This window comes from Anas acuta, chromosome 5 (assembly GCF_963932015.1).
Source record: "Anas acuta chromosome 5, bAnaAcu1.1, whole genome shotgun sequence".
NCBI classification, from domain to species: domain Eukaryota; kingdom Metazoa; phylum Chordata; class Aves; order Anseriformes; family Anatidae; genus Anas; species Anas acuta.
Genome location: NC_088983.1, coordinates 44,767,725 through 44,778,860, shown reverse-complemented (window position 1 = coordinate 44,778,860; position 11,136 = coordinate 44,767,725). Strand labels below are relative to the sequence as shown.

Genomic DNA, 11,136 nt, shown 5'->3' with positions numbered 1-11,136 from the left:
TTTAACCAGAGCTAGTTCCCATCAACCATCCTTGAAGCTCCACCTCATCTTCTATTTGTCTCTTCTTCTCAGACAGCATGATATATGCAGATACAAATTCTCCCCCCAGCCTCGCTGGCACAGCTGCAGCCATTACATATCTACCAGTTAACTTCTCTTCACTCCAACCCCTGATTTTTCTGCCTTCCATGTGCATACCTTTCAAAATGATGCCTCTAAATTGCCTGCAGCTTTCTGACTCCCTCTGTGACAACTGGAAGTTGCAAATGCTTTCTTTAGTAGCTGAATTGTGCAAGAAGAAAAGGTCCAGGTGGAGAACTGTTTGGCTCAGAAGATCAGTTCCAGACTCAGTAGTTCCAAGGAAAGATTATTAATGCAGTGATAAGCATTTTATATATATAAATATAAGATATACTTATAAATATAAGTAAGAAATACTTATAAGTAAGAAATGCAGGGGCGTGTAAAATGAACAGCAACAGGCCTGAGAAACATTTGTGTTTTCATTTATAGAGAAATCCTGTTACAGAGGAAGATTTCTTTAGTAGTCATATTAATAGTAGAAAATATAACTTTATGTGTATGAAAAGCTTGCTAAAGACTTTGCCTCCAAAATGATATGACCAAAACCATTGTTGATCAGTTGGGCTGGCACACATGCTCAGCAGCCTAACAGAGCTGTGGGATTTCCTTTGGTTCTTACCAGTTTTAACCATTGAAAAGACATTTCCATAAACTTTTTGGCACTATGAAGTAAGTAAACCAAACACTACAGAGATATAGATCTGTCTGGCATCATTATGTCAGGATAAATAATGATCAGCTAATCGAAATACCATAATACAACAAAGCTTAGAAGCTTAGAGTATTTTTTGATTAAACTACTGACAAGGGACTATTAGATTTACAGAAGGATTTTGGTGGTGGTGGTGTTTTTGTTTGTTTGTTTGTTTTGTCTGCCAATCTATAATATTTTAAGTCTACTTGTTAAAACTTCATTTTCGAGCTTGTCAGAGACAGATGTTTATTAGCCCACATTTGGTCTTGTTCCTTACAAAGATGAAACAAAACCCATGCCATCTAGAGAGTTCTGTAATCAGACTTTTGATTCCAGAGCTATAAAGCAGAAGTTCAGGTACATATTTTGTATCTTGTATGAAAAATTACCATACCACATCGCTTGAGGGCATGTTATTTTTAGTAGCATTTATCTCCCCCGGAAAAAAAAAAATAAAAAAAAAAATAAATAGATGTGGGGTAGATGGTTGATACTCTGTATCAGTGCTTCCAGAGTCTGATCTTTATCATGCTGTAAATGAAGTGCATCAAGAATGGTTTGTGTTTTTCCACTACTGCTTGAAACCTTGTCAAATATGTTTCCCTTTCCCTGTCACTCTCATAATGTTTCTTTGGCAAATGCTACAACTGGATCCTCACTGCATTTAAAACATCCTCATAGTAATTACAAAGATGAGAAAAATCTTTTAAAAATTGCATGTGTTTTTGAAATTATTTTCATTTCCGTTCACATTCCTAGAATGTCACAGAGATATGAGCTCAATACAAGGCAGAAGTAAAATCGTTTACTTCTCTTTCTTTTCCATGCCATATCATTTCAAGTATGATGTAGTTCGGTGCTTCTTTTATTTTTAATGATTAGTTTATCAATAACTATATTATCCCAGTAATGTTTGTACACTAAAATTACTGACCTGCAAAATTCTAACTCCACTTTTAACTTGGCTTATTTCTCCCCACCCCAGAAATAAAGCAGCACTACTTGCTATTACATTGGAAATTACATTTTTAAAGCACTGAAGCACTTAGAATTCAGCCAGTGCACAAACCTAAGTGACACCAAGTTCATTTATGATCTAGTCCTTAAAAACCTTTCTAAAATCAGGGATGAGCATGCACTTACTGAGCGAACAGTAGTCACATGAAAAATGTAAGCTATTTGGGTTGATAGAAAAAGTATAAGGGACTGGGTGAGTCTAAAAAGTTAGAAGCATAGCACTGAAGGCAATAGATCAGATGTCATTTGCTGGCCAAAATCCCTCTCCAAGTGATGCTATTATTAGGAATAAGTTTGTAGAAACTTGTCAGTGAAGGAGATTGACTTGGCTAAGAACCTGACATCCCCGTTAATCCTCTTGAGCCAAGCATGAGTATGGTCTGGCCTAAACATTAATAACCTTTTACTGTGCTCTGAAGAACAGAAACCTTCACAATCAACATTGTTCTTGATGTCTTCAAGCAAAAATAAATACATAAATAAATACTAAACATTTTAAGAGCCCTTATACCAGGCACATTTTTGTCAAAATATATTGTTTCACTCAACACAGGAGAATTGGAATGAAATTCTAAAACATGGGACATGGGACTTGGGGTTACAACATCCATGAATCCCTTCACCATTCTGAAGGAGGATGGTTGAGATACCATCTGTCACAAACTGTTCATTTCAACCATTCCAGAAACTGTTTATTGTGAAACAAACAGAAAGCATTTCAGTATCTTTGCTGGCGTGCATGTATTTGTTTTCTTATGCGTACACAAATACACAACGAAGAGCACAATCAACCCCACGGGTGTAGAGATGCCACCTAAATTTCTCATATTATAACAAAGATGCAGAGGCACTGTTCTGTAAAATAGTCCATGACTTACCTTTGAAAAAACACAAACTGTTAAGTGAGAAAGAGATTTGGGCTGTGGTTCACAACGCTATCCATACATAAAACTACCACGATTACAAAACACCTTTTAAATCGTAAGTCTCAGGCATGTGCTTTGCCACTAGTATTAGCATGCATTCCCTTTGCTTAGAGCTGGAGAGCTCTGGCTCTCTTTGGAAGGAATGCAAAGCAGGCCGGAAAGAGAGATCCACGTGTCAGGGCCATTGCTGTCAAATGGCCTCCTCACACATTGCAGATGTTGTTCAAGCACGAGCCAGGAAGCATGCGGAATAAAAAGCAGCCTATGGAGCTTTAGGTGGGGATAAATGCTGCAGAAAGCTTGTAGTGTGCTTCTGCACCACAAGAGAATTTCCCAAGAAGTGAACAGGATCTATATGGGAATGAGCCGAACTTAGAGGGTATATTGGTATATCAACATTAATTTTACAGTATTCCAGTATTTTTTCCTTAGGGAGTTAGCACTAGGACTTCATGTAAGTTCTATGTACAACTTGGTCATAAGTTGTCTGGTCATAAGTATAGGACTTATACTAAGACACAAACAAATCCTGTATAGTATATGTCAGCGTTTTCATTTAGAAATCAATTTTTAAATTTTTATTGACATCAGAATCTAACATATTCTGAGAGAGAGGAAAAAAAAAAAAGGTGATGCTTAGATGCTTATAACCATGCCAGAAAAAGTAGCTGATAATGATGATGGGTCTTGCATTAGAGTCATAAAAATGATGGCTTTATCTCACAAGACTAAATAATATAGACATGGAAATACTAGTTAAATTAAAATGTTCAGTAGATCTCAGCAAAGACCCACTGAAATTTGAGTTGTGACCAATACTCCAGATATTGTACAATGAGTATGTGGCTTATTGATATGACAAGTACTACTATTTTCCCCTAGGAGAAAAATGGAATTTGTGACAAATGGTCTAATAGAACAATACAAGTAATTGATGGAGTTTTGCACAGTCTGTTGGGTGAAGTGACAGATCTGAAAAGCCTCTGATTTATTAGTTTTTCTGTCATCATAGAGTAAGGTCTGACTATAGACAAAGTAAGTTTAAGAAAATACAACATAAAACAGAAAAAGCTGGGACAAAAAAAGCATGATCCTAGTTTCCATGTCAAGACCATTTTACAAATGACTCCTAAATTAAAATAATTGACACTATAAATATGTTACTAAACTTAGGAGTTATATTCTGAATCACTTTCTGTATAATTTTAAAAATAGTTAAAATATATTAGTGACCTTTAGCTATACAGTTATATATTTTAGATAATTCTAGGTCCAACCTAACAGATATATACATGTCACAAGATATGCAAGAGCAGAAAACATTACAGATTTGAAAGGTTCTCTTAAGAATTGCTTCTTCTTATTAATGTTCTTTAAGCTAGGAGTTGCTGCCCTACCCACATCAAAGCTATGTAGTGGAAATTTAAATTGAGAGATAAATGACTTGTTTCTTGCAGTAATAGGAAGCTGTTAATTTGAAAAACATGAGGTTTTATTTTAAACGCTTGTTACTTCAGTTTTATATGAATATATCATCTGGTTGGTATAGTTCATCTAAGCTACTAGCTAAGCTTCTCAAACTGGAACACATTTTTTAAAGGTAGTAGAACACTGAAGCTTTTTGCAAAAGGATTTGTATAAATGGAAAAATATATATATAAAAGATGGTGTGGAAGAGTATTCCATGCCTTAAAACTTTCTTGACATCCCTTCACAACAGTGTTTTCAGGAGATGAATATAATGTTTGCAGAGGTAGGTCTGGCTTGTTTTAGCCACCCAGTATGGTTTTAGCACAAGATAAAAACCTTTAAAAAGTACAGTCTAAGTTATTTAAACAATAAACTGTAAATAATATAAACTGTAATATAAACTATATATTAAAACATAGTTACATATAAATATATATTAAATATTTATATTATATATACTTACATATAATATATATTGATATATATAAAGCTTATTCAATATCATTAAGAAAATGAATGAAATTTTAAGAGTCAGAGAACAATTTACAACCCCAAATCCAACTGTTAGTGATTTAAAGGGATGTGTGTGTGGGGGGCGGAAATTTGATATAAAAGCATGCTTGACCACTGTTAACTGCTGTTGGCAGTGTACTAGCTTGATCTACTAAATATTTGTGTCTCTTTATCTGACCTAGGAGACCCACAGAATCTTTAAGGAAAAGGATCTTTACCTCTGAGCCCGGTAACTCAAGCCTTCACCAGCTATGGAATTGCATCTGTCTAGGAAATATTTGCAAACAAAAAGGTACTCCTCTGTACTTCGATGCAGCATTCTGTTCTTGGTACGCGGTTAAAACAGATCACCAGTTCTGCTTTATTTTTTTTTCCCCAATAAACTATGTTTATTATGCCAATTCTAATTACCATGCAATCTAATGTTTTTAAGGCTTATATTTTCCACATCACTGGACATCACAAACATGAAAGCATTTTATACTGTCATTATACATCAATGTTTGCACTTGGGTATACATATATACAGAAATTATTCACACATCTTAACCTTGCTATTTCCTCCTTTCAAACCAACATAATTTTACTGTGAAAGCAGCTTTTTAATAAATGGTATAAGAAATACAGCAAGGCACACATTTTTAAAAACTTTTTTTCTCATTACCACCTCAAGAAGCATAAAAAAAAAATGTTGTACTTAATTCAATAGAATGTCAACAGTTCCTAATATACAACACCATGCAGTTGTTTCTTGAAGTGTTGCATAGATTAAATTTTAAAATGAAATAAATAAAATGGTATTTTGTTTGTTTAATTTTTAGATGTATTGATTAAGGAGAGCTAATGACTTCTTTTTGCTGCAATCCAACAAAATTGTCACTTTAAACATAAAATAGTTTCAATAAACTTATGCATTATACACATAAATATTAAATTTGATACATAAAATAGAGGAGTACTGGCAGGTACAATTCTGAAAAGATAAACCAGACCGATCATGAAATCTGTGGAACTTCAAAACTTTAACAAACAGAACCCAGTGATAAGTACAGGAGCATCCAATTTAGGAAGGGCAGATCATTAGAGGTAGCTTGGGAGAGGAATCCATGAGAAAGCAAATGGCTTTGCTACCATACCAGATGATCACTGAAATAGAACTAGCATATGCAGCCTGATCACAAAGCCAACATGGACAAATCACATTTGGAAAGAAAATTTATCTTGGGAGTCAGTGTAATGAAAGGCAGTGATACAATGGAATTGGAGGTCATCCCAGGGTTTACAGGATGAACCTGCACCTGAATTGCAGCCAAGTTTCTAAAAGGAAACAAAAAAGTAATAGCAGGTTACAGAAAATGCAGTTTTATTTGCAAAACATAGCTCTTCCAGAACAACCATAGATACTCATTAAATTATCACATGCCAGAGCCTTTAATGCAGAAGCATACAGTAGGCAAACAATGACTTTTAACAGCCTGAGGTACAAGGTAGTGTAAAAATTGTTTTGATGTAGAAAACTCATTGATTTTTGTAAAGACTTTGTTTCTAAAGAAACAATGGAAGTCATCAAATCTGACCTTTTCCCTGGATCCTGTCCTCATCCTTACCTGCAAACTTACCTTTAGTGCACTCAAAGGTGCACCGATCAATGAAAACATAGGGGTTTTTAAAAGGCAAACAACAAAAAGATCTACCCGTCACTTAGTTTAATACTTATGTAAACATATAAAATGAGATTTCAAGAGAGAAGGAACAGATTGTCACAGAAGTGTTCAGTGAATAGAACTGTCAGTGTCATCACTGTCTTTTTAAATTGTAAATAGCTATTTAGACACTTCTAGTACCAGCAATGAGTTAAATTTTCATACTATAGAATTATCCAGCTTGGAGTTTAGGGTTAAACTATTCATCAAAGAGCACAGGCTTATGATGAGGATTATGAAGAAATAACTGTCAGAATACAGCTCAAAGATTAGTGCAAAGTACATCTTGTAGGCATTTCCTAGGAGGCACTCCAGACATGCATTATGTGCCTTCCAAATTAAGCAGGAGTATCTGGATCTATCCAGTTACCTTCTCCTTTGATCTTATTTGCTGTAACTAGCCCCCCCCCCCCCAGTTATAGAAGAAATATACTTACAGGAAAAGAATGAAAAGCTCAACAGTTTGTTTAGAAATTAAGGAAGAACTGATGTGAATAAAGAGGAAGATTATCAAAATGTTTCAAAATGTTTCTACAACTCTGGCAGGAGTTTTATGTATCTATAGTAAGAAAAGTCTCACTGATGGATTATGTCAGGTTTTTCAAAAAATACGTAATTCACAGATAATAAAAGATTATCTGTTTATTTAATTCTTTTAAAGAAGTCAGCTACGACAGTAAGGAGCTAAAAAGTCAGAGTATTTTAAATTCTATAAAGAAACATTGGTCTATCCATCTCCCTATAAAAATTGTAAGAAAAAAAAATAAGCAAAAATTTAGATTACTCTTGTAGTTCCATTTTCTAAAAGTAAATTATTACATACTAGTTATTCTGTAAACCTCTATATTATTTCTCTCCTGTAATGTATAATTAACTAACAGTACTTTGCATTTCTGTATCATGTTTTATCTGTGGATCTCAAAACACTTCTCAGTGAATGAATCATGTTTCACAGGTCCCATCAATCATTATTCTCATTATTTTGCTGCTAACAAAACTGAGGAAGGGAAGGAATAAGCCATACAAAAACATCCATTGCTGAGCAGGAAATAACAGCCAGGCTTCTGAGTAGCAGTCCTGGGCATCAGCCATAGAGCCATCCCTCTCTCCTGGGCTTCTCTGGGTATTGTAAGTGGTGGGACATTCTGGCCAACATTGCAGCACTGTCAGATTTATTTTTCTTAAGCCCAAACAAAATATTTTTTTTCCAAATTAAGTTAATACTTAAGTTGAAATTACAGATTCTGTACAAAAGGAAGGAAATAGCTTTTGAGACTTACTTGTAAGCACTAACAGGTAACACACAGAAGTATATCATATTTTCTAGAAATGACTCCAGACACACCACATAAAGAAAAAGAGATCGATGTATTGATCTCTATACATATTGAATATGTGACTAAGAATTCCCATCCCTTTGGTGAGTCGTGGGTCACAGTGACAGCAGAAGATTGCATGAGCTCATATACAGAAAGATAGCTCCTTCAAGCTGTCCCCTACTTAAGAAACAAAATCAGCATAGTTTTATGAGCACCTCTGTTAAAGAACTCTGTGTTGGCTTATATGAGAGATGAGTCAGTGCTGACAGATATTTCTGAGCCTACTTATAGAATTGCTATTATTTTAACACATTGGTCATTTCTTGTAGCACGCTGATAAATAATAGAATTGCAACTTACATACACTTGCAGAAATATTATCCTCACCATTTTATTCTCCTGTACATCCAAAGCACATACTAAAATAGTATAAAACCAAACTACATTTGAAACTATGCTTTTCTTCAGCTTTGAAACCTTAGTATGCTTTTAAGGTACACATATACTATAGATTATTTTTCTCTAAGTATTACAGCTACACATGGAATTACACATTTAAATGAGCTTACAGCACAGGTGCTACAGGAAAAATAATGGTGTTTGCCATTTATCTTTCAAATTAAATAATGTGTTTTTAAATAGTAACTTTTTTCATAATACACTTATGGGAACAACATTTATCTGTCACATTTTAAAAGATGTATTAGTAATAAATGTAAATTACCTTTAGAAAATCAGTAATTAGCCTCATCAAAAAATAAACAATCTGCCACCAAAAAGATAATCTTTAGCATAGTTAAGTATAATAACTGTTATTTGAATAAGTTAACAAATTAGGATAGATTGCTTCTGTAATTCATTCCCCATAGCATGAGAGATGAAGTTAAAGCACCAAGCTTGTGAATGGGGGAAGGGAGCTCAGACTTGAGTGAAACCAAATCTAGCAGCTCATATATTCCTTTTTTGATGTGCCTGAGACACACTATATCTATCCTAGGGCTTTACTGCTGGGAATAACACAGTACATAACTTCCATGGAAGCAGTGCTATACATGTCTGTTAAGAAACAACGTATCTTCTAATATTTAAAAAGTGGAATGTAGTGTGAAGGGCTTTGTTACCTTAAAATTATTTTTCAACATCAAGTCAAAAATTATTTTTTTGTTACGTTAAATGTTATAGTTTTGATATAATCCTATCAAATTGTTGTATACAGGCTCTGCATTATATTGCATTGTATTGCAGGGCATGTATTAAAATCCTCTATGTCCAATCTTTGTCCTTATGCCTTGTTAGCTGCATGTTGTCACATCCCAGTCTTATGAAAAACACAGCTGGCTACAATGTAACTATGAGGTTCTGAAGATTGAGGGGAAGTTTATACAGTATTTTGAGATCCTCAGAGGAAAAGTACTTTCAATGAAGTGAAAAGATACGTTATTGTCTTCATCAGTGAAAGAATATGAACAAGAAGAAAATCACACACAGTAAGTATTCTTCCTCAAATTAAGTGAGTGGATAAAAATATAAGAAAATTAATAAAACAGTAATTTAGGAAAAGTTTATGTTTACATAATCATCACTTATCAACCTCATACTTTAGTCATCATCTCAACTTCCACATAGAAGCCTATGTATACACATAATCTTTTGAATGTAATCCTAGAATATATAGTATCATTTATCAGTTTTGTAATTCCCAGTTGATTTCCTTTGCTTCTCCAGTTGTTTGGATGTGTCCAGGTATTAACCTAACTGGCAATCAGCAGGTCAGGAAAGCCCATTTCAAAGCCATTCAAGAAATATCCTCGCTGCTATGACAGTTCCAAGATAATGCACTATTCAAATAGATTTGTGTCTGAAAGAGATAGTGGCAAGGTGTAGACTTTTGCTGCCATAACCTAAAGATTTTGCTAGATGTATTTATACATATGTGAATATGTGAATGGTCGGTAAAACAAAAATGTGCAAAAGAAAACCCCAAAGCATAATAGTATAATACAGCAAAATCAGGAAATGCTGAAGTTAAATATCCAACAGGAGCAAAGCAATCTATTTTGTATAAATAGGCTCAGATCCTCTGCTATAGCTATACAGGTTGCAATAAGTGTGTACTAGTGGTTTCAACGATGAATAATGTCCTTTTCTTCTAGTAGTATCATAGAATCATAGAATAACTTAGTTGGGAAGGGAAATTTAAATGTCATCTGGTCCAACCTCCCGCTCAAAGCAAGACTATCTTCAAAAGTAGATCAGATTATTCAAGGACATGTCCATGTTAATTTTGAAAATCTCCAAGTATAGAAATTTTAGAACTAGCCTGGGTGACCTGTTCCAGTGCTTAACCTCATGCCTTACTGGAAACTCCCTTGCTACAGCTTCTGATAAGCAACAGCATTTGGAATTGGAGTGGCATTCGGAGTTGCCAAACTGGGTCTGGTCTACTGAATGAGTGTTTCCAAAGACCAATGGTATTACTGCACAGCTATGTTGGCTTTTGGCTCACCAAACTAGTGAGACTCAGAACAACAGCTCTATAGGATCTGATCCAGAAGTTGCTTTGTAGATCTTCTGTTGTTAAATATGCAGCTTATTGTTAGACATTCATGTGACATTAAAAACTCCAGATATCAACCATCCCAAAACTTTGGAAGAGATCAGAGCCAAATTTTCAACTTAGGTTCAAACATCTTATGTTTCAAAATGCTTACCACAAAATAGAACCAAAGCTTTCAGTACTGCTGTGTGGCTAACACTTTCCATTTGCTTTGGTGTTTGGGTCTTTGTTCTACATTACCTTCACATTACACTCTTCACTGATGTTGCGAAGATTTCTTATTTTGGTAACCTCAACTTTTGGCCTAATACTAATAATGGCTCACTGAACATAAGTCATGGTAAGCTGACACCAAGAGATGACATTCTCTCTCTACTTATTTTCCAGTTTGCTTAGCCATTCTTCATGGATTGTCTGTAAATATTTTAGAATTCCAACTCACTGGTCACTCAAAATCCATGTAAAACCAGAAGTTCAGATTCATCAAGCATATGTGAATACCTCCTAAGGTCAGCTGTCTGTGGAGAAGGGGATGAATGAGTAGAGCTGGTTTCTGGTTCCACAGCTCAGTTGGTAAAGGAAGAGGAGGTGATACAGAAATATTACTTTTGAAGGATTCCCAAGTTCTGCAAAATAACAGATTTGAAGATTCCAGAAGAGAGCAGCTCCAGTCAGTGCAAAGTAGGAGCAGCTACTGTCCACTGCATTTGTTGACCAGTGGCATGTAATTCAGGATTTTAGAGGATTTTAGTGTAATTAACACAAATGATTAGTACTACCATAAAACAGAAACCCTGGATGGTGATTCATCTCCTTTCATTGTATAAAACTGTTAAAAAAAAATAAAAGCAAG

General features: G+C 34.7%; 1 protein-coding gene across 9 annotated transcripts in view; it reads right to left on the bottom strand.

Annotated features, from left to right (window-relative positions):
- Nucleotides 1-490: 490 nt before the first annotated feature.
- AKAP6 (A-kinase anchoring protein 6) overlaps nt 491-11,136 on the bottom strand; it is a 284,618-nt gene continuing 273,972 nt past the window's right edge. For 7 of the 9 annotated variants that reach the window (XM_068684445.1, XM_068684446.1, XM_068684447.1 and 4 more), the window contains one exon: nt 491-6,021. The gene's annotated coding sequence lies outside the window, so the exon portion shown is untranslated. Of the gene's footprint in view, nt 11,113-11,136 lie in introns of all 9 variants that reach the window. The other 2 variants (XM_068684442.1, XM_068684443.1) reach the window with 2 other exon arrangements.